Source organism: Pleurodeles waltl, chromosome 6, assembly GCF_031143425.1.
Source record: "Pleurodeles waltl isolate 20211129_DDA chromosome 6, aPleWal1.hap1.20221129, whole genome shotgun sequence".
In the NCBI taxonomy this organism is placed as follows: Eukaryota; Metazoa; Chordata; class Amphibia; order Caudata; family Salamandridae; genus Pleurodeles; species Pleurodeles waltl.
In genome coordinates this window covers 453,745,917-453,773,796 of record NC_090445.1, presented here as the reverse complement: position 1 = coordinate 453,773,796, position 27,880 = coordinate 453,745,917, and the positions used below count along the sequence as shown (strand labels likewise).

The 27,880-nt window shown below is 48.4% G+C and overlaps 1 protein-coding gene across 1 annotated transcript in view; it reads right to left on the bottom strand.

Annotated features, from left to right (window-relative positions):
* The window catches only part of RASSF5 (Ras association domain family member 5), a 268,852-nt gene that overhangs the window by 239,045 nt on the left and 1,927 nt on the right, over positions 1-27,880 (bottom strand). The gene's annotated exons all lie outside the window — the stretch shown is intronic.

Sequence of the window (27,880 nt, the reverse complement as noted above, 5' to 3'; positions counted from 1 at the left end):
GAGCGTGACAGAGCGAATGTGGAAAGAATGACGGATTGCCTAAACCCAACAATGACTGAAAAGGTGATAGGTCAATGCCTGTTAGGTCTGGCTTGGCAGTCTATCTGTCAACCGACCTTGAGTGATGAAAAGAAAAAGAGCTTTAAGTACCACTGAGACAGGGGATTACCTCTACCCACAACCTGGTTTCCTTGGGTACAACATTTGATTGGGCAGAAGTTGTGTGCATCTACAAAGTAGAGTGCTTGTACTGCACTTTTGTGGCTTGTGGGGAAGCTTATGCACATTACAGCAGAATTGAGTTTGTGATGGTGACAAACCAATGATCCACATTGTAGGCCTGATATGTTTACTATAAAAAGTTATGACAAAGACAGGTGCCTGAATTATTTATTGTGAAAATAATATGCTGATGCCTGGAGTTATAGCCAGAAGGTCAGTGTTTTGATACATGGCATCTCACAGATTATTGTAGTAATCAAAGGTTTTTGGTGTTGGTTACCTCCTCTGCCAAACACTGGGGATAGAACATTTGCACTGTGGTAATCCTTGTTGACCATCTTAGAAGGGGGTGTATAATATTGTGCCAACAGTAATTGTGTACATATTTTAATTTTTTGACTTCGTGCTTGATGAATGCTTTGTGATAAAGCTTATGCTTTATGCTGGACCGACCACCACTGCATCCACTTCACCTACAAGAAACATACCGAGCACCATCGCACCCAACAACTACCCTGCTGATGCTGGAGCAAAGTTACGGAAGACCAGCTTACCAACGCCCTCGCCCAGAACCCACCCCCCGACTCCACCAACCCAGACATCGCCGCCCACAACCTCACCCTCTGGATCAATGACTGCGCCAACACCCTCGCGCAACTCAAATAATCCACTGACAACCAAGCCAGAAGAAAAGCCACCTGGTTCACCGACGAGCTCCTAAACTCCAAACGCGACTGCCGGAAGCTAAAAAAGGAATGGCTCCTCAAACGCACACCTGACAGCCTCACAGCCCACAAGGACGCCACCCGCAAGCACCACCAACTCATCAGACATGCCAAACGATCCCACTTCAAAGACCGCCTAGACAATAACACACACAACAGCAAAGAGCTCTTCAGCATCGTGAAAGAACTCTCCAACCCCAGCGCCAACATCAACAACATCCCTCCATCCTAAGAACTCTGCAACGCACTGTCCACCTTCTTCCACCGGAAGATCACCGACATCCACAACAGCTTTGACGCCACTCCCACACCAGACCCCACCCCCGAACACTCCACCTGTGCAAACCACCTGACCTCCTGGACCAACGTGAACGACACAGAGACACGCAAGATCATGAACTCCATCCACTCAGGATCTCCGTCAGACCCCTGCCCCCACTATGTATACAACAAGAAGAACAGTGACACTGGCCCTCGTCAGTAGCAGGCTGGACTACGGCAACGCACTCTACACAGGCATCCCAGCAAAAGACCTACTACGCCTCCAACGCATCCAAAACGCCTCAGCCCAGCTGATCCTCAATGTACCCCACCACAGCCACATCTCCCACCACCTGAGAAACCTTCACTGGCTCCCCGTGGACAAAAGGATCACTTTCAAGCTTCTTATCCACGCTCACAAACCGCTCCACGACACCGGACCAGCCTACCTAAACAACAGACTCAGTTTCTACACCCCCACCCGTCAGCTCCGCTCCACTAACCTCGCCCTCGCCGTCGTCCCCCGCATCCGAAGAAAGACCTCCGGCGGCAGATCCTTCTCATACCTCGCCGCCAAAACCTGGAACACCCTCCCCACCAACCTGCGACAGACTCAAGACCTACTGACCTTCAGAAGACTCCTCAAGACCTGGCTCTTCGACCAGTAACACCAGCTCCCCCCACTTGACCCCCAGCGCCTTGAATCCCTCATGGGTACGTAGTGCGCTTTATAATTCCAATGATTGATTGATTGATTGATGCTTAACACAGTAGTCATGGGTTGGTCATGATGACAAACCAATGATGAAGGTAATAGGCTTTTTAATGGGAAATGTTCTCACAGATATTATAGGTCTGATCTGCTTATTATGAAACGGTACAACAAAGGCAGTAGGACTGACTTATTTATTGTAACAAGCCTGTAACAAGCCTTTGTTGCAGCCAACAAGACTTTGTGAGTTGCTACTACGCTGTGTTAAAGCCTGTAGACATGCGTTTCTGTTACATGGATTCTCACTGATTACTGTCCTAGATAAGTATTTTGGTGTTGGTTATTCCCTCTTACAAACCGCAAGGGAAGAAAAGTTTCATTGTGATAATCCTGTTACACCCCCTTGACAGGGGATTATATATTGTTTTACCAAATGTAATTCTGTACGTATTTTTAGGTTCGTGACTTTATGCTTGATGATTGCCTAGTCGAAAAGCTTGATTGCTTCATTGAGACATGTTATGTCAGAGGCCAGGGGTCTGCTATGTTTATTACAAAACATCACAACAAAGGCAGTATGTCTGACTTATTTATTATGAAAATCCTATGTTAAACCAATATGCCTTTTAGGGTGGATTGTTGTTACACTGTGTCAAAGCCCATAGACCTGTATTTTGCTACATGGGTTCTCACAGATTAATGTGGAAAGCAAGAGTTTTGATTTTGGTGTTGGTGACTCCCTCAGACAAACTCTTGGGCAGAGGATTTACATTGTGATCATTCTTGTTAGGCCTCCTTGTGATGAGAAGTTTTTATGTTGTTCAAACGACAGTAATTCTGTACATATTTGTAAACTTAGATTGTATGCTTGATGATTGGCTTAAGGGAAAGCTTAGTCTAAATACAGAAGGGCTGTTGGTTAAAGTGAGTATCCAATGCTAAGGGCTATAGTTTTAGTTGGTTAATTGGGAAAAATTGTACCAGAAACCATAGGGCTCGTCTGTTTAATATAGAAAAGTGTGACAAAGGGAGTAGGCCTAACATATTTATTGTCAAAAGCATATGTACAAAGTCAATAGACATTTAAGGGGACATTTTGGGGCCTAGCAGGCAACAGATCAGCACACCAGAAGGACTGTAATGGCAGTTCCCAGCATCACAATCCCTTCCAGCAGCATCCAAGCACAAGTCCATGCAGGGTCTAAAAATGTGGGGGAATAACCCATGTACTTAAACTCATTTTGCACAGTCTCCACAAAAGGGGGAGACGGGGTTACAAACAGCCCTAACCGGTTCCAGGAATGTCCCCTCTCTTCTCCAGCACTGGATCCAGACATCAACTGGGGTAAATGAGCCCTTTGTGTGAGGCCAGGGCACAGCCTTTACAAATGCAGGTGTGCCCCGCCTCTATCTTTCCCAGCTCCCGAAGACCATTCAGTATGCAGATGCACTCTTTGACACCTTCACCCTCCCTGTGTACAGGCTGTCTGAAAAGTATGCACAAAGTCCAGCTGTCTCTCTGCCCCAGACGTGGATTGGAGTCGAGCTGCAAAACACCAGTCATAAGCACAGAGAAATGCCTGCTTTCGAAAAGTGACATTTCTATAATGGTAACAAAAAATCCACCTACACCAGAAAGCAGCATTTCTCACTACCATTCCAACCATACTAAACATACCTATGCCACCCCTCATAGATCAGACAATACCACTTAGACATGTGTTAGGGCATTTCCAATGCAATCCTATGAGAGGGGCAGCGCTCACAGTAGTGAGAAACCAAATAGGCTGTTTGCCACTAGCAGGACACATAGTACATAAAGACATGTCCTACCTTTTACATACATAGCACCCTGCCCATAGGGCTAGCTAGGGCCTACCTAAGGGGTGATTTATATGTAGTAAAAGCGGAGTTTCAAGCCTAGCAAGTAAAAGTAGATGCCAGGTCCCTGTGGCAGTAACTGCGCACGCAGATCCTGCGGTGGTAGGCCTGAGACAGGTTTGAAAGGCAACTTCTGTGGGTGGCGCAAGCTGTGCTGCAGGCCCACTAGTAGCATTTCATTTACAGGCCCTGGGTAAAGGGATACCACTGTACAAGGGACTTACAGGTAAACTAAATTTGCCAATCATGTGTAAGCAAATCATACCAAGTTTAGAAGGGAGAGTACCTGCACTGATCAGCAGTGGTGAAGTGCTCAGAGTCCTAACATCAACAAAAAGGGTCAGAAAAAATAGGAGGAAAGCAAAATGTTTGGGGATGACCCTGTAAAAAGGGCCAGGTCCAACAGCGAGTGATGTGCGTGTATTGTTCCAGAGTGGTGGACGTGTGTATATGAGTACATGGTGAATAGTGTGCCCTTAGGAGTGGAAGTGGTGTGTCAATGTGCGTGCAGGTGGGAGCAGTGTACTTGTGCCAGTGGAAAGGGCAGCGGTGTGCCTGTGAGTGTGGGGGAGTGGTGTGCTCATATGAGTGCAAGGAGCAGCAAATTAAAGCCAGACCTGTTGGCAATGCCAATGCTCGTTTGTTTTATTGCTGTTAAATATCCTCCTCTCACCGCCAGCCAGCAATCTGCACAGTCACTTCGGATTCACTTCAACTTATAGCCCGAATCCTCTCTTGCATGTTGATATGCCAGGCTACGAGGGGCAGAGAGGGGGGGCAAGCCTCGTCATGGCAACATTTCAACGCGCGGACAGAGCCACACCGGAGGCTCGTCTGCCATCTGTGCTTCAAGACCCTACTGCAGACTGAGCCACTGTCCAGTCAAGTCATTCTCCTCCTCGGCAGCTCCCAGAGGCGGGAACCCCGTCGCCCTCTTCCTTCGGCCTGACTGGAGCCTGAGAGCACGAAGCATCCACACCGACCCAGTGCTGCCTCGGTAACTATTATTAGGTAAGGATGAGAGGGAGTCTAGAGAAGACAGCGGCAGCTGCGGAATGGGAAGAGAGGGCAGGACCAGCAACTCCGTATGGTGAGGTAAGGCAACTCCCCCCTTGCATACAACCGCTAGGTGGCGCTAAATCAAAAAATGGCACAAAACTGGACGTGCTAGAGACAGCAGGTAATTTAGCTAGGAGTGTAAAAAATACTTGCACGGTTCCGTGGGAGGAAAGACGTGTACTGTAAGGATAGCGATGAGAGGAGGATGAATGGATGAGGAGAAAAGTAAGGGGTGAATGATAAAAAATAAATAAAGTTCCTCTGAAGAAAAGCTTCAGTCTGAATAAATTCATTTTTCCATTGCGAAGGTAAGGTTCGAACAGAGTAAAATGTGGACAGTACGGCCGACTCATGATTGAATCTTTCAAGTTGATAATGTGAGTACCAATAATCAGGGTAATATCACCCTTCACTTAAGCACTAAACTACTTTTCATTGTTGTTGAGTGAGTGTGACCTGTATTGATGTTGGATACGACGTCACTGCTTGCGGTTTTACTTTGAACACATGTACCAGGGGACACTCCATTGTGGAATGTGTAGGGAGACACGCGTGGCACTTTGGAGTGTGAGCTGTGTGCTCCACATTCACGAGAGCGGCTGGGGTGGTCCTTGGAGCGCAGCTTCTTGCGGGTGAAGTCGGGTGAGAAGAGGACGGTTTGGAGTGCACCATTAGCACAATTGCTCTTGCCTTGCACATTATCCCGGTGTGAAGGTCCGCGCTTTGCAGGCACCTTTGTCTGTTCTGTCTACCGGGTGGTGTTGGCTACTTCCGCTCTTATACACTGGCAGACACCGGGCGAGCGGGGCCTGTGCCTTCATGTGCAGACTGGAGGTTAGTAGACGGCTACTGTGGCCTGTTGCGTGACACGCTGCAATGTACAGAAATGGAGCACAGCAGGAGCGGTACCTCCATGGCTCTGGCTGCTTCAGTCTACCCTTCTGACACTCTTATCTCTAATTGGTTGGCAATATCCTCGACCAGCGGTTCTTAACATTCTGTGGATCTACTTAATGACTACTGGAACCCGGGGACCCCCACTGACTCATTATTGGAATCCGGGGACCTCCAATGACTCGTTTCAGGAAGCCAAGGACCCCCTGCCTGAAAATGTTTGATGATTTAAAACCGCAAAATAGTACACAAAACATACAGATACACGCATTCATCAAACAAGTACACACATGACGAAATAGTTTTTTAATCCAAACATATAAAAAACAAAAATCATCATTTAAATGTTAATTGGACGGTTGGACCTTCTTTAATTCAATTGAGGCCACTCATTGTACAAACTATATTCTATTTGATGCATCTGCACTGCTCCCATAAATCAATATGAGGATACTAACTCAGTTTTTAGCCTCCCATTTCAAATTCCTCCACATTTACAGAATGTTCAAAATTTTAAATTTTTCTTCTCTATATACACTTTAATAATCTGTTAATATTCTAAGTAGTTATTGACCTCCTGAGTAGGCTCTGCAGGTCCCCTGGTCCCTGGACCACAGGTTAAGAATCATGGTCCTAGACCATCCATGGTTTCTCTTGGCACTCGGTTCATTGTGGGAATGAAGGTTCCTGGTTAACCTTAACTGTGCCAGAGCACTGTTTGCTCAGACAGGAGGCCATACAGCTCACAGCTTCAGCTACTTTCACCTTCTCTCCTGTGTTGTGGGAAAAAACTGTGTAAATGAGTTCCATTTAGGTGTGAGTGAATTCTTACACTCAAACTCTGGTAGCTTTTCAATGTGAGTGAAGCAAATGGACAGCACACTTTCACTCCACTGTATTCTTGCTGCTGCAGCCCCAATTTACTAGGCCCGCGCCATTAACATTCTCTCTGCGCACTTTATTATTGAGTTTGGGTTTTAGCAAGGTTTTGTGAGTCTCGGATTCACAGTGTGTGGAACAGAGGTGACCAGTACTGGCCCAGAGCAGCCGGATTCATGATGGATTTTCAGGATGCCCCGAAGTATGGGAAGGTTTATTTACTGAATACGCAAGTGTCTCATGCGAATATTGTAAATAGAGGGCTGCACCTAGCCTTCCTGCACCCATGCTGGATATCCAGGGCCGGGACTGATGAAAAAGAAGAGTGGGCCGAACCAATACGAACAAACAGTGAGCTTGAGCAAAACCAGCAGCAAAATGAGCTGATGAGTCTGTGCAATATCAAGAGAAGCACATGTCTGAATAAATATCATGACCAGACAATATTTGTGATATCAAGACTGAACATGTCTGAACAATATCGGGAGAAGAGAACCTGTGTGATACGAGGAGCAAACTTATTCTCAACAAAATCAGACTGTCCCACCATCACAAGCCTCTGGGGAGGTTGGACACAGGCAGTGGCACTTGAACTAGGCACTGTCTGGAGCTAAACAGGTATGGACACTGCCAGCAGCTGAATGCATGGGGGTTATCAAGACCTGAGGGCCTGTCCATGGCCAGTGGAGGTTCCTCAGGTGTTGGCGATGTGTTCTCGGCGAGGGAGGCCCAGGATGAGTCTGGTGGCAGTGTTCTGGATGAGTTGTAGTTTTTTGATGTTCCTAGTTGAGGTGCCGGCATAGAGGGCATTGCCGTATTAGAATTTGCTAGTGACTAAGGCATGGATGACTGTCCTGCAACAGTTTGCTGGGATCCATCTGAAGATCTTCAGAATTTTGTGGAGTGCGTGCCCAGTGCTTGCACCAATTGTCCTTCCGGTGCGCCCAGTGCTTGCACCCATTGTCCTTCCTGTGCACCCAGTGCTTGCCCCATTGTCCTTCCTGTGTGTTAAGTGCTTGCACCCATTATTCTTCCTGTGTCCCCAGTGCTAGCACCCACTGTCCTTCCTGTGTGCCCGGTGCTTGCACACATTGTCATTCCTGTGTGCTTAGAGCGTGCACCCATTGTCCTTTATGTGTCCCCAGAGCTTGCACCCATTGCCCTTCCTTTATCCCCAGTGCTTGCACCCATTGCCCTTCTTGTGTCCCCAGTGCTTTCACCCATTGTCCTTCCTCTGGCCTAGTGCATGTGCCCATTGTCCTTCCTGTGTCCCCAGTGCTTGCATCCATTGTCCTTCCTGTGCGCCCAGTGCTTGCACCCTTTGTCCTTCCTGTGCGCCCAGTGCTTGCACCCTTTGTCCTTCCTGTGCACCCAGACATGCTCCTAGTGCTTGCACCCATTGTCCTTCCTGTGCGCCCAGTGCTTCCATCAATTGTCCTGCCTGTGCACTCAGTGCTTGCACCCATTGTCCTTCCTGCGTGTTAAGTGCTTGCACCCATTATTCTTGTGCCCCCAGTGCTAGCACCCATTGTCCTTCCTGTGCGCCTGGTGCCTGCTCCCATTGTCATTCTTGTGTGCTCAGAGCGGGCACCCATTGCCCTTCTTGTGTCCCCAGTGCTTTCACCCATTGTCCTTCCTCTGGCCCAGTGCATGCGCCCATTGTCCTTCCTGTGTCCCCAGTGCTTGCACCCTTTGTCCTTCCTGTGCACCCAGACATGCTCCTAGTGCTTGCACCCATTGTCCTTCCTGTGCGCCCAGTGCTTCCATCAATTGTCCTGCCTGTGCACTCAGTGCTTGCACCCATTGTCCTTCCTGCGTGTTAAGTGCTTGCACCCATTATTCTTGTGCCCCCAGTGCTAGCACCCATTGTCCTTCCTGTGCGCCTGGTGCCTGCTCCCATTGTCATTCTTGTGTGCTCAGAGCGTGCACCCATTGTCCTTCCTGTGTTCCCAGTGCTTGCACCCATTGCCCTTCCTGTGTCCCCAGTGCTTGCACCCATTGCCCTTCTTGTGTCCCCAGTGCTTGCACCCATTGTCCTTCCTCTGCGCCCAGTACTTGCGCCCATTGTCCTTCCTGTGTCCAGTGCTTGCACCTATTGTCCTTCCTGGGCGCCTAGTGCTTGCACCGATTGTCCTTCCTGTGCACCCAGTGCTTGCACCCATTGTACTGCCAGTGTTTGCACCCATTGTCTGTGCACTCAATGCTTGTGCCTATTGTCCTCCCTGTGTGTTGTTCTTGCACCCATTAGTCTTGTGTCCCCAGTGCTAGCACCCATTCTCCTTCCAGTGCGCCTGGTGCTTGCTCCCATTGTCATTCCTGTGTGCTCAGAGCGTGCACCCATTGTCCTTCCTGTGTCCCCAGTGCTTGCACCCATTGTCCTTCCTGTGTCCCCAGTGCTTGCACCCATTGTCCTTCCTGTGTCCCAGTGCTTGCACCCATTGTCATTCCTGTGTCCCAGTGCTTGCACCCATTGCCCTTGTGTCCCCAGTGCTTTCACCCACTGTCCTTCCTCTGCGCTCAGTGCTTGCGCCCATTGTCCTTCCTCTGCGCCCAGTGCTTCCGCCCATTGCCTTCCTGTGTCCCCAGTGTTTGCACCCATTGCCCTTTCTGTGTCCCCAGTGCATGCACCCATTGCCCTTCCTGTATCTGCAGTGCTTTCACCAATTGTCCTTCCGGTGCACCCAGTTCTTGCACCCATTGCCCTTCCTGTGCATCCAGTGCTTGCAACCATTGTCCTTCCTGTGCTCCCAGTGCGTGAACCCAGTGCTTGTACCCATTGTCCTTGCTGCATGCCCAGTGCTTGCATCAATTGTCCTTCCTGTGCGCTCAGTGCTTGCACCCATTATTCTTGTGTCCCTAGTGCTAGCACCCATTGTCCTTCCTGTGCGCCTGGTTCTTGCTCTCATTGTCATTCCTGTGTGCTCAGAGCTTGCACCCATTGTGATTCCTGTGTCCCCAGTGCTTGCGCTCATTGTCCTTCATATGTGCCCAGTGCTAGCACCCATTGCCCTACCTGCGTGCCCAGTGCTTGCACTCATTGTCCTTCCTATGTGGCCCAGTGCATGCACCCATTGCCCTTCCTGTGCCCCCAGTGCTTGCACTCATTGCCCTTCCTGTGTCCCAGTGCTTGCACCTATTGCCCTTCCTGTGTCCCCAGTGCTTGCACTCATTGCCCTTCTTGTGTTCCCAGTGCTTGCACCCATTGTCCTTCCTGGGTGCCAAGTGTTTGCACCCTTTGTCCTTCCTGTGCACCAAGTGGGTGCACCCAGTTCTTGCACCCATTGTCCTTCCTGTGTCCCAGTGCTTACACCCACTGCCCTTCCTGTGTCCCCAGTGCTTGCACCCATTGCCGTTCCTATGTGTCCAGTGCTTGCGCCCATTGCCCTTCCTGTGTCCCCAGCGCTTGCGCCCATTGCCCTTCCTGTGTCCCCAGCGCTTGCGCCCATTGCCCTTCTTGTGTCCCTAGTGCTTGCACCCATTGTCCTTCCTGGGTGCCAAGTGCTTGCACCCTCTGTCCTTCCTGTGCACCAAGTGCGTGCGCCCAGTTTTTGCACCCATTGCCCTTCCTGTGTTCCCAGTTCTTGCACCCATTGTCCTTCCTATGCACCCACTGCTTGCACCCATTGTTCTTCCTGTGTCCCCAGTGCTTGCGCTCATTGTCCTTTCTATGTGCCCAGTGCTTGCACCCATTGCCCTTCCTGCGTGCCCAGTGCTTGCGCTCATTGTCCTTCCTATGTGCCCAGTGCTTGCACCCATTGCCCTTCCTGCGTGCCTAGTGCTTGCACCCATTGCCCTTCCTGTGTCCCCAGTGCTTGCACTCATTGCCCTTCTTGTGTTCCCAGTGCTTGCACCCATTGTCCTTCCTGGGTGCCAAGTGTTTGCACCCTTTGTCCTTCCTGTGCACCAAGTGGGTGCACCCAGTTCTTGCACCCATTGTCCTTCCTGTGTCCCAGTGCTTACACCCACTGCCCCTCCTGTGTCCCCAGTGCTTGCACCCATTGCCCTTCCTATGTGCCCAGTGCTTGCGCCCATTGCCCTTCCTGTGTCCCCAGCGCTTGCGCCCATTGCCCTTCTTGTGTCCCCAGTGCTTGCACCCATTGTCCTTCCTGGGTGCCAAGTGCTTGCACCCTTTGTCCTTCCTGTGCACCAAGTGCGTGCGCCCAGTTCTTGCACCCATTGCCCTTCCTGTGTTCCCAGTGCTTGCACCCATTCTCCTTCCTATGCACCCAGTGCTTGCACCCATTGTTCTTCCTGTGTCCCCAGTGCTTGCGCTCATTGTCCTTTCTATGTGCCCAGTGCTTGCACCCATTGTCCTTCCTCTGCGCCCAGTACTTGCGCCCATTGTCCTTCCTGTGTCCAGTGCTTGCACCTATTGTCCTTCCTGGGCGCCTAGTGCTTGCACCGATTGTCCTTCCTGTGCACCCAGTGCTTGCACCCATTGTACTGCCAGTGTTTGCACCCATTGTCTGTGCACTCAATGCTTGTGCCTATTGTCCTCCCTGTGTGTTGTGCTTGCACCCATTAGTCTTGTGTCCCCAGTGCTAGCACCCATTCTCCTTCCAGTGCGCCTGGTGCTTGCTCCCATTGTCATTCCTGTGTGCTCAGAGCGTGCACCCATTGTCCTTCCTGTGTCCCCAGTTCTTGCACCCATTGTCCTTCCTGTGTCCCAGTGCTTACACCCACTGCCCTTCCTGTGTCCCCAGTGCTTGCACCCATTGCCGTTCCTATGTGTCCAGTGCTTGCGCCCATTGCCCTTCCTGTGTCCCCAGCGCTTGCGCCCATTGCCCTTCTTGTGTCCCTAGTGCTTGCACCCATTGTCCTTCCTGGGTGCCAAGTGCTTGCACCCTCTGTCCTTCCTGTGCACCAAGTGCGTGCGCCCAGTTCTTGCACCCATTGCCCTTCCTGTGTTCCCAGTTCTTGCACCCATTGTCCTTCCTATGCACCCACTGCTTGCACCCATTGTTCTTCCTGTGTCCCCAGTGCTTGCGCTCATTGTCCTTTCTATGTGCCCAGTGCTTGCACCCATTGCCCTTCCTGCGTGCCCAGTGCTTGCGCTCATTGTCCTTCCTATGTGCCCAGTGCTTGCACCCATTGCCCTTCCTGCGTGCCTAGTGCTTGCACCCATTGCCCTTCCTGTGTCCCCAGTGCTTGCACTCATTGCCCTTCTTGTGTTCCCAGTGCTTGCACCCATTGTCCTTCCTGGGTGCCAAGTGTTTGCACCCTTTGTCCTTCCTGTGCACCAAGTGGGTGCACCCAGTTCTTGCACCCATTGTCCTTCCTGTGTCCCAGTGCTTACACCCACTGCCCCTCCTGTGTCCCCAGTGCTTGCACCCATTGCCCTTCCTATGTGCCCAGTGCTTGCGCCCATTGCCCTTCCTGTGTCCCCAGCGCTTGCGCCCATTGCCCTTCTTGTGTCCCCAGTGCTTGCACCCATTGTCCTTCCTGGGTGCCAAGTGCTTGCACCCTTTGTCCTTCCTGTGCACCAAGTGCGTGCGCCCAGTTCTTGCACCCATTGCCCTTCCTGTGTTCCCAGTGCTTGCACCCATTCTCCTTCCTATGCACCCAGTGCTTGCACCCATTGTTCTTCCTGTGTCCCCAGTGCTTGCGCTCATTGTCCTTTCTATGTGCCCAGTGCTTGCACCCATTGTCCTTCCTCTGCGCCCAGTACTTGCGCCCATTGTCCTTCCTGTGTCCAGTGCTTGCACCTATTGTCCTTCCTGGGCGCCTAGTGCTTGCACCGATTGTCCTTCCTGTGCACCCAGTGCTTGCACCCATTGTACTGCCAGTGTTTGCACCCATTGTCTGTGCACTCAATGCTTGTGCCTATTGTCCTCCCTGTGTGTTGTGCTTGCACCCATTAGTCTTGTGTCCCCAGTGCTAGCACCCATTCTCCTTCCAGTGCGCCTGGTGCTTGCTCCCATTGTCATTCCTGTGTGCTCAGAGCGTGCACCCATTGTCCTTCCTGTGTCCCCAGTGCTTGCACTCATTGTCCTTCCTGTGTCCCCAGTGCTTGCACCCATTGTCATTCCTGTGTCCCAGTGCTTGCACCCATTGCCCTTGTGTCCCCAGTGCTTTCACCCACTGTCCTTCCTCTGCGCTCAGTGCTTGCGCCCATTGTCCTTCCTCTGCGCCCAGTGCTTCCGCCCATTGCCTTCCTGTGTCCCCAGTGTTTGCACCCATTGCCCTTTCTGTGTCCCCAGTGCTTGCACCCATTGCCCTTCCTGTATCTCCAGTGCTTGCACCAATTGTCCTTCCGGTGCACCCAGTTCTTGCACCCATTGCCCTTCCTGTGCATCCAGTGCTTGCAACCATTGTCCTTCCTGTGCTCCCAGTGCGTGCACCCAGTGCGTGCACCCAGTGCTTGTAACCATTGTCCTTGCTGCGTGCCCAGTGCTTGCATCAATTGTCCTTCCTGTGCGCTCAGTGCTTGCACCCATTATTCTTGTGTCCCTAGTGCTAGCACCCATTGTCCTTCCTGTGCGCCTGGTTCTTGCTCTCATTGTCATTCCTGTGTGCTCAGAGCTTGCACCCATTGTGATTCCTGTGTCCCCAGTGCTTGCGCTCATTGTCCTTCCTATGTGCCCAGTGCTAGCACCCATTGCCCTACCTGCGTGCCCAGTGCTTGCACTCATTGTCCTTCCTATGTGGCCCAGTGCTTGCACCCATTGCCCTTCCTGTGCCCCCAGTGCTTGCACTCATTGCCCTTCCTGTGTCCCAGTGCTTGCACCTATTGCCCTTCCTGTGTCCCCAGTGCTTGCACTCATTGCCCTTCTTGTGTTCCCAGTGCTTGCACCCATTGTCCTTCCTGGGTGCCAAGTGTTTGCACCCTTTGTCCTTCCTGTGCACCAAGTGGGTGCACCCAGTTCTTGCACCCATTGTCCTTCCTGTGTCCCAGTGCTTACACCCACTGCCCTTCCTGTGTCCCCAGTGCTTGCACCCATTGCCCTTCCTATGTGCCCAGTGCTTGCGCCCATTGCCCTTCCTGTGTCCCCAGCGCTTGCGCCCATTGCCCTTCTTGTGTCCCTAGTGCTTGCACCCATTGTCCTTCCTGGGTGCCAAGTGTTTGCACCCTTTGTCCTTCCTGTGCACCAAGTGGGTGCACCCAGTTCTTGCACCCATTGTCCTTCCTGTGTCCCAGTGCTTACACCCACTGCCCTTCCTGTGTCCCCAGTGCTTGCACCCATTGCCCTTCCTATGTGTCCAGTTCTTGCGCCCATTGCCCTTCCTGTGTCTCCAGCGCTTGCGCCCATTGCCCTTCTTGTGTCCCTAGTGCTTGCACCCATTGTCCTTCCTGGGTGCCAAGTGCTTGCACCCTCTGTCCTTCCTGTGCACCAAGTGCGTGCGCCCAGTTCTTGCGCCCATTGCCCTTCTTGTGTCCCCAGTGCTTGCACCCATTGTCCTTCCTGGGTGCCAAGTGCTTGCACCCTCTGTCCTTCCTGTGCACCAAGTGCGTGCGCCCAGTTCTTGCACCCATTGCCCTTCCTGTGTTCCCAGTGCTTGCACCCATTGTCCTTCCTATGCACCCAGTGCTTGCACCCATTGTTCTTCCTGTGTCCCCAGTGCTTGCGCTCATTGTCCTTTCTATGTGCCCAGTGCTTGCACCCATTGCCCTTCCTGCGTGCCCAGTGCTTGCGCTCATTGTCCTTCCTATGTGCCCAGTGCTTGCACCCATTGCCCTTCCTAAGTGCCCCTCACTCCTATCAACCGTTCCTCCTGTGTACCCAAGGCTTACGTTGTTGTATATCCCACATCCCTCTTGTGTGCCCAGCACTTGATACAATGTCCCTCTGCATCACTTGCCACTTAAGCACGCTCCCTCCTCACCACCATCGCCTACAGGAAGCGTCTCACTAAGAGCTTTCTGAAATCCCCAAAGCACCCCGCAGGCCCTCAATATTGCTTGACAGGACCTCGGCTAACACGAATAACGTGTAGAGTATGACATGTAGAATGACGTGTTCCAAGGACCACGTTATGCCACCCTTTACTTGGGCAGATATTTGTTGATTGCTTCATTGCACAGCACAGTATTTTGTTGGCAGATTTGGTGACTCAGTGTTCTGGATACATTGTATGACAGTATCAGAGTTGTGCATTATATCTTTTGTGTAAAAACCAGCCCTGAAGTTCATTGCTTCTCATGGTACAAAACCGGTGCCAGGCAAAGCTGCTACTGTGCCACCACGCCCCTTACTCCCGCAGCGCCTCAAGGACCCCAATGGGGCCCAGGGTGTCTCTGATTCATGTAAATACCGACGTGGCTCTAAGGGTCTAGTGTCACTGTGGGAAATATTAACCTGCTTCCCAAAATAACAACCTCTCCTTGAGATCTGTCGCTCAGCCCTCTCCCACTTGGCCCACCATCCTCTGGCTCAGCGTACTTCGGAGTAGGAGATGACGTGAACGGACCATACCATTCTTCATTCAATGTAACACATTCCCTAGGCCCGTTTGTTTACTCTCTCTGTAACAAAGAGACTGCTGCCAACCCAATAGCTTCCTAGGGGCCACTAAACAGGTCTTGGCACCAGACTCCACTACAAGGCAACCACGCGCCCCTTGAGCAGAAGCAAAGGCAACACCAAACCTCTTTTTTCCAGGGTTAAGAGTAATTTGCATATGGTTAGTCTGTGCTGAATGACACAAACAAGCTAAATAACTTTGTAACTGAATGCGCCCAAAATAATTGTTAGTGGTTCACACTGATTCAATAATTTCCATCGCCAGTTTGGTGGCAGGGGCTTGCCCAGGTGTGGCACCTGAGCGCACAGTGCCATGCTCACTCTTAGAGCATCTGGTATGGTTTATATCACAAGACACATAGCCTAAGCATTTGGGTTAGAATGTCATATTTTGAAGAGGCAAGGCGAATGTGCACATATTTTGCCCCATGTCTGTAATGACACAGGTCATATAGCAACAGAGTATGGCATCTAGACAACACCAGCGATTTCACGAGTTTTGTGCTGATTTCGTGAGAGACCATAGCAAGAGCTCGTGCCACAGTGCCTTCGGGATGCTTGTGTTGCCGTTGAGAAACGATAAAGAATAGATCTTCAGCCAGGACAAAGGCTTATTTGCATAGGGATATCTTAAATATGAAAAGGAAACCCGCCCGCCTAGTGCGCTTTCTGAACATGGCCCATGTGCTGAGGTGCGGGTCTTAACTTCGAGCACGTTCATAAGGCCGTATGTGCACCTCTGGTTTTGCTGCCGCTCCACCCTCTAGTTTTCGAAGTATTCAGAAGAGATAGGTGCTAATATTTTTGGCAGCATAATTTATTTTTGGGCCTTGGCCAAGCCGGATTTATATTCCATATGGTCGACATCTGTGTGTAATGACACAGGGCTAAAAAACGATGGAATAGAATGCGCACGGACTAATTATCAGTTGTCCAGATGCGTCCGTTAATCTGTCTGGTTCAAGTGTCGGACAGAGAGACAAAGGCACGTGTTGTACGCGACGCAGCGCTGTGTGTAAGCCTGTAATTAGTACAACACACCAGCCGAGGACCCAGCCTGTTACAATACAGCACTGCACGCCCGCCTGCTGGCACCCCGGCCCACTGATTGCGCTACGTGGCAGGATGCCACCTTGCTTTCCACACACCGCCCCTTTGCATACTAATGCCTGATCACTCGCTGGCAGCCCTTCGGTGCCTAGGCCTGGCAGCTGGAGGAGGCAGCTCATGCCACGCGACGCTGCCCGAATACTAATGCCAAGCTGCAGTGTAGCCGGCCGGCGTGAATATTGCCTCCTTACGATCGCTCGCTGCAGTCCTTGGATCCAGGGCCCGGCGGGCGCTAGGCGGCCAGGCTTAAACGCTGCAAGCCACAGTCACCGTGGCCTGGAGGCCTGACTGACAAACCACATCTGTAACGCGTCCAGTACCCATCAGGGTCTCTTGGCGAAGCCTCTGGCGCGCGCCACACAAAGGCGTAAATTAAACTGCAGTGCTGCCGCAGCAACACCGGCTCAAGATGAGTAATACTGGCACTGCCCGCTAATGCCCAAGTAATACCTGGCACTGCCCAGAGTGGATCATTGCTAGCCCGCACCACGCTGCATATTGTGTTAGGTCGCTGGCTGTTAGTAGAACTCTCATGGTCACTGTGTATTCCTTTAGAGGTTCTCCACCCAGCGCTCACTGTATGCACGATACATGTTATGTTATGAGAGGTACTTGAGGCAGTACTTATGCCCGCTACCCGTAATGGGGTATTTGCATTAACTCATACTTGCTGCATGCTCTGTTATGCTGTAGGCTTTTTTGCATAGTGCCTACTATATGCTCACTGCCTGCTTTGTCATATTAAGTTTATTTCAACAGTACCTCTGCTCGCTGTGTTCTATGTTATCGGTTATTTATATTGTGTTTATGTCCCCTAAGCACTGTGCTGTCTGTAATTTCTAAACATGTACGTTTATTGCCTGTCATATCAGGTTTTAGGAAGTTTCCTTGCTAAGATCACTTATGTAGCATTATGCTTGGCATGTGTTTTGCTATGGGTTACCTTTACATCACTTAATGTCACTGCATGTCATACTATAGAATAAGTTGTTACAGTTGAGTTGTGACTTCATAATGCCTGCTGTCAGAGCCGGCAGCCATGGTAAAAGGCAGGCCACCAGCCTAATGCAGAAGCTGTTTAAACACTGCAACTAAAACGAAATGGTCTATTTTTCTAAATCAAACAGCAATGAGCAACAAGCATTTGCAATGTAATAGGTCTCACATTAGAGAGAGTTATAGCTGTTGACGTTGTAAATGATAATGACAACCTCACATTTGGGACCTTATAAATATTTAGCCATGCAGCACATTAAACCTTTATCAGAAATAACCTGTGTTTGTGCATTCCTTCATACACTTAGCATTAGACTGTAATGGTCCGAAGAGCCCCTACAGAGCACCACATTAAAAATAGCATTCGGAAGGAACATGCTCATGTAACCATATAGTCGGCTCCTAGAGGACATAAGCACATGAAAAAAGAATGACAAAGAACATTGCAGTGTAACCATATAATCAGCCCCTTGAGGGATAGTGTATTACACATTTTCAGGCCTAGCAGGCCTTTTAAATATTTAACTGTGGAGTCAGCGGCACAAGGGTGCAGTGCCACGGGTCATTACTAGATCTCCCTGTAGAGTCAATAGCAGAAGGTGCAGTACCATTAGTCGTGGCTAGATGTCCCTGTAGAGTCAACAGCAGAAGGTGCAGTACAACGGGTGGTGGCTAGATGTCCCCGTAGAGCCAACAGCAGAAGGTGCAGTACCACTGGCTGTAGCTAGATTTCCCTGTAGAGTCAACAGCAGAAGGTGCAGTACCACTGGCTGTGGCTAGATCTCACTGGGGAGCCAAAAACACTCATTAGCAGAATTTCTTCTGATGTTAGAAGCTCAGAATTTCCACCAAACCCGGAAACGGCTGGAGAAGTACCTGGTCCTCAATGAGATGGCTGAACTATTTAGCCATACTGTACATTAAACTTTTATCAGAAATAAACTGTGTTTGTGCATACATTAAACCTTTATCAGAAATAAGCTGTGTTTGTGCATTATCAGAAGGTGCAATGCCACTGGTCATGGGGCAATTGTCATCCTTCAGCCCTTGGAGAGCATAGTGCATTATACATTTGCAGGCCAAGCAAGGCTGTCAGAATATTACTACAAATAAGGCCCTTAGAACACAAACTCCTCTCAGCTGTAAAAACAAAAGTTCCAACTATGACAGAATTTAAATATGCATTGAGTGTTGGAAGAGGTTATGATTTTTGCGCCCCCTCTAACCTAGTGTGACCCACAAGATGGCATGGACAGAAAGAGCACATTGTTCTGAATGTTTTGGTGGTGGTCCCATTGCCCTAAGACCATCACAGGCTGAGTTATGGGCAAACATGTGTTGTAAAAGGAATGCCTGCAAAGCCTTATGGGGTGGGCTTCCCCGAGTGCAGTGAATATTGTAGTATCGGCTGCCAAACCAGTTAGGAGGCAGCAAAACAAGAGGGGCACTGCCTTAAATCTATGGTAGGTGGCAGGCAGGAGCAAAGTCCTATACTCAATCCACAGGTCTTGCAGACAGAGTATACACGCTGTCTAGGCTCGACCCAAAAAGGAGTTATTTAAGGAAACATTACATTTTTTCACACTATAGGTCACTAACTTAAAACAGAATCTATCTGTCTTTTTGTACACGTTCTGTGTCAGAGCACGTTTTTACTCTGACTTGCAATAAACTTAGGGTGACCAGAATTTTAAAGCCAAAAACCAGGACATTTCACAAAAAAATAGAAGGACTACAATTTTACTTCAACCTAGCGCACAGAATGACAGCACTCATTAGCGGAGAATTACAGAGGAGACACTAAGAACATAAATAAAGTGCAATTTTTAAAGCCAGTTAAATGCCTGTTAATTAAATTACTTTCTGATAGCACCTGCTTACTATCTGTTCTTCGGAAAACAAACAAAAAAACACTTCCCAATGTTTTCAGGCAACCGTCTCTACAAACCGGGACATGGAGTGAATTTCCCAAAATCTGCTGGGACAGTTGGTGAAAAACCGGGACTGTCCTGGAAAATCCGGAATGCCTGGTCACCTAAATAAACTGATTTTACTATTATAATCCTATTTCTTCGCAGGACTCTGCTGTTAAAATCGCTGGGAGGGTTGTATTAGACTGCTTGTTGTCCTGGGCAGCAGAGTTCAACACACTGTCGGAGGTCCAGTATGGTTTCCGTGAGGAGCTGGGCATGGTGGAGCAGTGTCTTTATTTAGATCTGCTTATTAACAAGTACACCGTCGCTAAGCAGGGCTCCATCTGCCTGGCCTTCTTGGACCATTCCAGTGCTTTTGACTCCATGGTTAGGTAGAGATTGTGGGACATGCTGAGGGATTTGGTGGTAGACCCTGGGCTAGTTCAATTCATTTTTACCCATCAGACTCTGTTAGGTACAGCCCCACTGGCAAATGCACCCCCAGCTTTCTGCTGGGGAAGGGTTTTTGCTAGGGGTGCGTACTAGCCCCTGCACGCTTCCTGCTGTATATCAACAGCCTTGATTAGACCATGTCCGCCTGTGTGGTGGACATACCAATGATGGGCGGGAAAAACATCCCCATGTTACTTAACAACGATGATGCTGTCCTTATGGGCAGAACACATCTGAGTTTAAGCACATTCTTTCAGAAATTCATGACCTTCATAGAATCTTGGGACTTAACCCCAAAACTTATACCATGGTTTGTGAGCCCAAATCCACAAAAAAGGTGTGTTTATTTCCAAGGCCACAAGGTTGCATCTACTTAGGAGTTCTCTTATTAGGGGGTGATTTTCAATGCTAAGGGCAATTGGGCCCCCGTGAGAACAAAACCGCTCAAAGGTTCACCATTGCCACTGGTTATATTTATAGCTTAGCTTTGCGTATTGGTAGAAAGCCTATGGCCACCTTACTGGAAGTTTTAGGAGCAAATGTCTCCTCATTCTTACTTATGGGGCCAGCATATGGGGCCATTCTAACATTTCTGCCCTTCAGATCTAAGAGAACAGGTCCCTGTACGGCCTACTGGGTGTTCCTCTATTGCATGCCTCGTACATTGTCCATCAGGAACTTGGCATTGGGTTTGTTGAGGACTCTATCAAATTGGCCCCCTTTGCACTCTGCTGTGCCATCTGGGCGAACCAGCATGCAAGCATGAATAGGAAGGTGATACAGGACTGCCTTGCATGTCATAGAGGTCTAGCCATACCATGGATGACCTATATCAAACAGGAAATTGCTGATCTGGGGAGACCTGAGCTTTTTTTGCCCCTTCTTGAATCTCTAAAGCTGATTTATCCTGGGTTAGGAGTGCATTTATAGCCAGGAGTCGACTGCGCATAGAGGTGTCTGAAGTAGCCAAGACCTCTGTTAGGGACGACACTAGCTTGCAATTCACACCCCATATGGAACCATAGTCGTCCTGGATGGACACCACATGGGACCAAATCCTGCTAACTAGATTTAGGGTCGGCATAGTGGGGAGGCAATTAGGCTTTCCATTGGGCAATTTAACTTCACTAATGTGTTAATTTGCCCTTGTTACAAATCTTCTCCCCAGAGTTTGCTCCATTTTACTTTTTTTCTGTAAATATTATAGGGTGTACTCTAAGAAGTTATTAGTTCCACTAATCAGAACTAGTGGCTTTGGAAGCAGTGCAGAGGCCGAATTCCCCTACCTTATGCCACTCTATTTGCTCCTTCCTAAAATGTGCTGTCAGCAGCAGAAATATAATGACTTTTTGATAGTTTGCTGTTCTGCTTTGCCTGTACCTTGCACACATTTTTATACTGAGCATTTTACTGTGTTTTTACTTCCCTTTTTTTTAATAGTTGATTGTGTTTTTTTTATTTTTATCAAGGATGTTTTATATGTTTTTTGTTGTGCTTTTAGGGCTGTGTTCCACCGCCGAAATAAATATTTTGAAATGAATGAATAATTCTACTATCATTTGCGGCAAATTACCGATTCCCTTTTGGTGTGTTTAATGTCACATTAGAGTCTACTTTTATTCTCCATGTTTGCAACCACACTATCTCTTTCATATGAATGAAGAGCACACCAAGGATTTAATTGGATGAAGGGAAGGGTGATGGTGTGACCATGTATTGTAAGGAATAAAATACTATCTGACATACATCAAAAGGCTACTCAAGTCACCTCAGATTTTCATGACCCTATAAAGGAACTCAGCCTTTGGTCTTGTTCTTCCATATGGTCACAGAACTCCTCGGTGAGTTGCTGTATATCCTTGTAATGTATGGAAGGGTGTAATTTATCCCATATATGTTTCACCTCTGTCACACAGTGCACCAGGGATAAGGAAACGAAAGGGAGAGGGAATTTGAAAGGGAAAGGGAGAGGACGAGGGAGATAGAAAAGGAATGGTTCCCTCAACCTCCCAAGCACTACATGGGATTCAGACGTGTTTACTGCCCTTCAAACAGGTCTGGTGGAGTCACGGAGGTGAACGGAGGTTCACAAAGGCGAAGTCCATATCAGATTTTCTGGATGACCCGACTGTAGGTTATTTCCACAGAGTTTCATTCTACTAGAACCTATTTTATGGAGCTACCACAGGCATGGATATGACTCTCCGAAACTTACAAAGGACACCTCAACCTATACTGAGGAAACCACGGTCCCACCTACTTTTGGCAACTCCTGGATTGACATTCTGGTACATACTGGGTGTCCAGGGAAAGTACATTTGGTTTGTTCCAGCTGCTCCATCTTGTCATTTGTGGCTTTTTGACCTAAAAGTTTCCTAGGTTTGTTTTCACAAGGTGGTCTCTTTGAGACCACCCTGGTGCTCTGGGATACTACCACAGGAAGATGCAGTTTTAGCCCGGCCATCCACAGATGCCACCATTCCTGGCCTAGGGCTCACAGTTACAGGCTGGTTGATGGCAATTTACTTATATGGGGAACAGACTTTTTAAAATAATATGGGAAGAGGTCAACCGATTCTGGGCCTGATTACAACTTTGGAGGAGGTGTTAATCCGTCCCAAAAGTGACGGTAAAGTGACGGATATACCACCAGCCGTATTACAAGTCCATTATATCCTATGGAACTCGTAATTCGGCTGGTGGTATATCCGTCACATTTGGGATGGATTAACACCTCCTCCAAAGTTGTAATCAGGCCCTATGTGTCTTTACCATGTGTGCACTTTCCGGAGCAGGACCCTTCTCTCACCCAAGTGCATGCAGTGACATTGCATTAGGAATGGGTGAGACTTCCCTTAGAGGTATGACTGAATGCACTGTTGTGTTCCCCAATAGACCCCTTTGGCCACTGCCAACATCTAATAGGCAGAAATGTGGGGGCCTTTTACAGTTTGTCCCACGTTTGCCTGAAGAGAACCAATTGAAGTGCTCTGTCTCAGCACTGCCTGATCACAAACCCTCAAATAAGGTCTGAGGTTTACTAGACATGGTGCGCGGCCCAGTTACCCTGAAAAATAAGCATTTGAAATGCAGTAGGGCTCGCATTTGCTTGAGTTAGAGCTATTGGCGTTGTAAATGCACATCTTGGCTTTTCTTGCCATATAAGTTGGTCAACTCTGACACATAATTTGGTCCTCTTTGCCACAATATTCTAGTGGCCCTGCATATAATACAAGCACTTCCATTTACCTTCTTCCTCTATCTGCAGCAAAAAATGAATCTATTGCCATTATTTACTTTATATTATTATTTTGGGGTCCCCCCCAATCTAGTGTGGGGACCCAGAGATGCCCTAGACAGAAAGAGCACATTGTGTGGTGAGATATGGGCAAAAATGTTTTGTAAAAGAAATGGCCTGCAAAACATTATGGAGCGAGTTTCCGAGTGCAGCGAATGTTGTAGTATGTTGACTGAAATGCTCAGAACAGCTCCTACAGAACACCTCAATAAAAATAGCATTTGTAAGAAACATGATCATGTAACCATATAGTCAGCCCCTAAAGGGCACAATGACATGAACTCAGAAAGTAATGCTGTGTAACCATATATGTAGCCCCTAGAAAGCATAGTGCCTTACACATTTTGAGGCCCAGTGGCCCTACTTCAGTACTATTACAAAGAAGGCCCTTAAAATACGAACTACACCCAGCTGTAAAAACACAAGTTCCAGTCATAATCGAGCTTAAAAAATACAATGAATGGTAGGAGAGGTTACTATTATGGGGTCCCTCCAACCTAGTGTGGGGGTACCAGACAGAGATGACCTAGTCAGAAAGAGTGTGTTGTGATGAATGTTTTGATAGTAGTCCTATTGTCCTAGGATCACCACAGTCCTTAGAAGACGTATTGCCTTACACATTTTGAGGCCTACTGCAATTCTATTACAAAAAAGGCTCTTAAAATACAAACTACTCCCAGTTGTACAACAAAAGTTCCAGCCATGAGAGAGCTTACAAAGACATTGAATGGTGGGAGAGGTTACTATTTTGGGGTCCCCACAACCTAGTGTGGGGACCCAGAGATGACCTAGACATAAAGAGCGCATCATGTTGAATGTTTTGATGGTGGTCCTATTGTAACAGGAACACTACAGACTGAGTTACGGGCAAATATGTTTTGAAAAAGAAATGCCTGCAAAGCATTATGGGGCGAGTTTCCCCAAGTGCAGTGAGTATTGTAGTATCGGCTCCCCTGCTGTGCCAGGAGAACCGCTTTGAGGATTCTATGTTTTTTACTGTTGTAACTGCTCCAGTTTGTATATTTGCAACTGCTAAACTTGTGGTAGTCATGCTCCTTAGAACGAGTTTGTGATATATGAAACTTCACATTCTCATGTAAAGCGCTTCTCCGATTGAGCTTGCGCACTCTATAAAGCTTTTTCCCAAAAATATTAAATAAAATGTGAAATATATATATATATATATATATATATATATATATATATATATATATATTTTTTTTTTTTTATAGCAGCATGCCCAAAACAAGGAAGAGGAAGAAATAACCTACAGCCATGCAGCTCAAAGCGGCAAGTCAAAAGAAAAAAGCAGTGCACCACAATAAAGTATCTCGCCGATCGTGCAATAATCCATGTTATAGGGTCAGTCTCCAAGGCGGCAACAAAGCAGCCTCAAGGTGGGACAAATGTAAAGCATTTCTCTGCAAAATCAAGGGAATTTTGAAAGGCAGGAACGAATGAAAGTGATGGGCATGATTAAAGCCCACAGAATAGATTACAACAAGTCAAAAAGAGCAACGCTTGCTCACTGCTATGCTCAACCTAATAAATAATGGGCCCCTGGGATTAATTAATCAGAAATCCACACATCGGAAGGCAGAAGCTGCCAGAACCTTGAAGTGGTATGATTCCACTCCCTCCCCGACCAGACGTGCCATCCAGTATGAAGAGACCATCAGAGACAAGAGCAAGGGGGACCACCCTCCAACACCCCAGCGACTGTGACACCGTTCTGAGTGAGGATCGGTACACATGGTGGTGAAGGAAAGTTGCTAGTTTGTCCATCAGGTAATGCCAACCCGATCTCGCCATCCAAGAAAACCCTGGGGCATGTCTGGGCATTAAAAACCTGCAACTTTAAAGTCTACATTAGGACTCAAAGTTGTGTGACCTTTAATGGACTTTTAATCAAACACTTCATGCCAGCAGCCTAGCCTGCTGAGTTACCTTGGAATCCATACCACACATCCAGCATCTGTTGGGCTAGCCCTATCTAGCACCCCTAGATACAAACCGTCAGTGCTTTATTTGTGAAAGAAAGAGTGCCAGTGCCTGAAGCTCTGATCAGAAGTTGCTGGCCGGTGCAATGAAAGGTTGGCACACCTGATCCCAAGGCCTTTAGTGTTTAATGCGCTACCAGACACTCCCTGCCCCTTTTCTCATTCTTGTAGGTTCCTGCTTTCTTCCTTTGTGACAGTTCTGCCATCAGAGTAAGTGCCTGGGTTTTTGGGCTCCCATCTGGAAAGTTTTTGTGGTCTAAATTCAAAATATCAGTGAAATAACGTGTGGCCTGAAGTGGAGGCATAAAATAGGGAATGGTAGATTTTTACACTAACAAATAGATTTTAAAATGGCAGTAAAGTGCAATGCCTTCTTTGTAAATATCATAAAAGAGCAGGGGGTACACTGCCTGGCATACCAGCTCACAATTAGTCTATATGCATTGTGGTAAATGCAGTGCATGATAACACCCACTTCAGTCGAAAGTCTTTAGTTTTCATCATTGTTGGTGCAGCCAGTGTTGTGTATCTCTAGAGACCTGTTTCAGGATTGTTGTCCTTTTTCAGTATAGAGTAACAAGTGAAATTTGTAGGTGCTGGCAGTGTTGCTCACAGTCTTCTCAAGTTTAGTACTACTCCCAGAGCACACGTTTGCTCTTTGTAAATAAGTGTTACAGAAGATGTTTTTGTCATTTCTCTGTGAATACATCTTCAACATGTGTTCACCCAAGTTGAAAGTAGGTACCCACCCTGGAAATGCCCACAGATTTACATCTGTCAAGGGAAGAATTAAGCTTGTTTCCAGTGCCCAAGGGGAAGGAACGCCAACAAAATCAAGGAGGCATAGGAAAAGAGACTTCTAAAAAAAAAAAAATGTATAATAATAATAATTTGAGTGCAAAAATGTGAAAAGCACATTTGTGCTGAATTGATGAAGTATGTGCAGTTGTTCAACTGTTCCAATCCTTCATGTAGAAATGCGTAGACATAGACGTACTGAAGAAACCCCGCTGCTGACCTAGATGTCCCTAGAGATGCAAGCCACTTCCTCTGAGTAGGCCTGGACTGTTCATCCATAGCAACAGCTAGACGCTAGGGGTGTAACACAACTACCTGTGACCCAAGGAGCCTAAAAACATTTCATTCCCTCCCACCGATCCAAACCTTCAGGAGGTCCCCATTCACCCTAAGGCAATGAACATCTGTGAGATATGGGAAACTAATGGGCCCCTCTCCACATTCTGCAGAAGTGGGAGGGTGGTGGCACCATCATTCTGTGCTCCACCACTGCTGGAAGTGAGTGGCTAACCTTTGCTCCAAGAATATCCTGATTCTGGGGCAGAGAGAAGAGCTGGAAGTTTCATCTGTGATTCTGCCCGGGGATCAGAACCGGCCCCAAGGCCTGGAGAAGAAGCCCACCAGTAACAGCTACTAGTAAATCTAGCACACATGGTCTAGGGTGGCATTGCTATGGCATGCATTATAGCACTCATCTGTGATTAGGGGGGGAACTGCACAGTTTGGTACGAGTATGGTACTCACTACACAGTGCAGCAAGGACCTGATATGCACAACTATGTACTTTGGGCAGGGCATACAACGCATTCATGCCACAACCACTGAGCAGTGCAATAGTGTCATGGCAAGCACTGTCACAACAAGCGCGACATAAGGTGGTCAGTTATGACACATCTGGTGCAGAAAGCAGTGTTGGCATGTACATTACACAAGTCATTGACATCATGACACCTGCTTTGCAAGGCACCTACGTGATGTGACACTGCTGCGACATTACATATGCATTATATAATGCAGAGGCGGACTGACGTGCAGGGCATCACTCGAGATACACATGGTAGTCACTTATAACATGTGCAATGCATTGTGATGCAATTGCACTAGATTATTGCACGGAATGGACAATTATATTCCTGCACTGCACAGTGCAATGTTGTCACGATGCTCTGCAAGTGAAAGTTGGCAGGGTGTGTATGTGTGATAAAGTGCACCCTAGCTAAGCATGTGAGTCTGGCAGAAGATGGGATGTGAGCACAGAGAAATCGGAGATTTCACATCGGGCAGTGCCTCTGAGGTGCCAGTGGGATGTGCCAGAGTCCAGGGGCTAGCCTGGTGTGTGACTCTGCTCCAGGTACACGACCGTCTCTCAAAGTATTCAGTACCCCCTTAATGTCCTCCACAGTGATTGTATCGCGAGACAAAGTTAGGTTTTACATCGGCACACCCTGAGCAGTGTCACAAGAGAACGTGCAATCACGTGCTAGGTGCATGGGCATAATGGCATAATCTTAATATATTAAATATACAGATAATCGGAGAATAATAGCTGTGTATTACCATTGTTGAGTGTGGGGAGGGGCCACGACTCACATTCCAGCCCATTGTTTTAGTTCGTCTGTGCCACTACAGACGGGGACCACCCATATTCAAATGAGCCTTGGCCCCACTCCTTAGTAGATGGTCTACACTCACCTGTGAGAACAGGTCCCCTTTCAATTCGAACAAAAGCAACCTGAGGCGGGTTAGTTGAAAACAGAGAAGAGGGACTATGCCCCTTGTCACTGACAGTTACAGGGATTAGAATCGGATTGGTTTGTAGGTTGACCTAGTGCCAAACGTGAGTAAAACGTCCTTGTTTCTGGTAGACGTGTTTTCCTTTCCCTACACGACATATTTCCGCAGCGCGCACAGAGAGTGCGGCCAGACACTACTAGCATACACATTCCTTCATCTGCGTGCCCTAGACTTGCCCCTGGAGTGCCCTAAATGCGTGGACCCTTAATAGACGAATTTAAAGTCATGCATTCTCAAGCGCTAGAGGGCGCTCTGCCTGGTACCTGGCTCTGGCGCAGATTGTTCAGTAGAAAACGCTGGTGAAGGAGCTTTGGCTGCGTAAAATATGCCTGCCTCTGAGGACAGTGTACTTACCTGTGGGCCAAGGCTCGAATAAACCAGAGCGACACAGTCAGTGAGCCTCCCAGGACCAATAAACGAGCA